This window comes from Alligator sinensis, unplaced genomic scaffold (genome assembly GCF_000455745.1).
Source record: "Alligator sinensis unplaced genomic scaffold, ASM45574v1 scaffold701_1, whole genome shotgun sequence".
NCBI classification, from domain to species: domain Eukaryota; kingdom Metazoa; phylum Chordata; order Crocodylia; family Alligatoridae; genus Alligator; species Alligator sinensis.
Window position 1 is genome coordinate 2,356,942 of NW_005841915.1, and position 1,488 is coordinate 2,358,429.

At 43.3% G+C, this 1,488-nt stretch overlaps 1 protein-coding gene across 4 annotated transcripts in view; it reads left to right on the forward strand.

Annotated features, from left to right (window-relative positions):
* RAB27B (RAB27B, member RAS oncogene family) overlaps positions 1 to 1,488 on the forward strand; it is a 64,635-nt gene that overhangs the window by 8,382 nt on the left and 54,765 nt on the right. The window lies entirely within an intron of this gene.

A 1,488-nucleotide genomic window follows, 5' to 3' on the forward strand; every position in this document is an offset into this window, starting at 1 on the left:
CCCCCCACCTGGCAGAAGCCAATGAGTGCAGGGCTTCTTTTTTTTTTTTTTTGTTTAAGAGCTGGGACGCTTTGGCCAGGTGGGGCAGCCATTGACAGGGCTGGGGGAGCGGGCTAGGGATGGGGCCTGTTTGTTTCAGAGATTCCGTCAATTCGGTGGCGGCCGAATCGGATTCAGCCAAATCAATTTTGGACAGTGATTCGAATAGTTTCATAGTTTTAAGATCTATTAGGTCCCTTCCGACCCTAAAACTATGAAACTATGAAACTATGAATTACCAGGTTGAATCAGTGTCCCCTGAATCTGCCGAATCCAAATCCAAAGTGAACACTAGCCACTTTGCACAGGCCTAGTGGAGATGCTGATACATGAGACATGGCAGCGCTTTAATTAAAACGCTACTCTCCCCACTCCCAGAGCATGTGTAAAAGTGCCCTTGGGGTTTATAATGTATTTAGAATATTCTAAGCATTATATCTGCCCACACCCTCAGTCTCACAAAGACTTCACTTCCATTTTCTTTTTGTTGATTTCCTCAATCTAAAAATCATTTTAAACTGTAAATATTACTTTCACACTTTGTGCATTGCAACATAACCTGTTGTTACAGCATTAAATTTAGTAGCCTAGGATGAATCAGACCTAACATGCACTAGAAAAGTATAGGCCCTTTTTTTTTTTGGTGGTGGTGGGCGGTTCTCTTCTCATTTGCATCAATTCTATACCAGGGTAACTCCATTGACTTCAGTGTAGTTACTCCTGATTTACAGTGGGATAACTGAGATCAGATCCTTTCTTTTTGTGTACAGCTTTGTAATATTTAACATTCTGCCATATGTCTTTCATTTTTAGCTGATGTGGTTTTATTGAATGGCAGTTTGTTCCTGTCCGGAGAGCAAGAGAACATATGATTGCTTCTGTGGTTTAAACCACAACGAGTTCAGCGCACAATAAATAATCCTTTGATGGCGTGATAGAGCAATAGAGAATCAAACATTTAACCTTGTGAATTTCAAGGAAGAAAATACATCCCCTGAGCCAGAGCAGCATTAAGAGGTTGGCTTCAGTTTAAACCTGTTACTTCCTACATATTTTGCACCTGCTAACAGGCTGTGTCAGAGTGTGCTGGTGAAGAGGCAGGTATGCAAAGTTTCATAGTAGGAAGATCCAACAGGTACCTAATCTTGCCGGAGGCAGGTCCTGACTCACTTCACTTCCTTATAAACCTTTCACTGATTTACAAACCTTTCACTCTTCCAAGGAACCTGCATCTCCCTTTGTGTAGCAGCAGGTAAAGAAACCTGGGTGAGAGAGAAGTTGGGTCTAGCAATAGCACAACAAGAGATGGGTGATCAGGGCACTGTCCAGGGTGCCGATATTGAGCGGGTTCAAGAATGATGGTGGCCACCACTGGCTCCCCTAACCACTGCTGCTGCCCAGGTCAGAGAAAATGCTTGTTACACCTCTGGGGTCTAGCTCCTTTCTTTC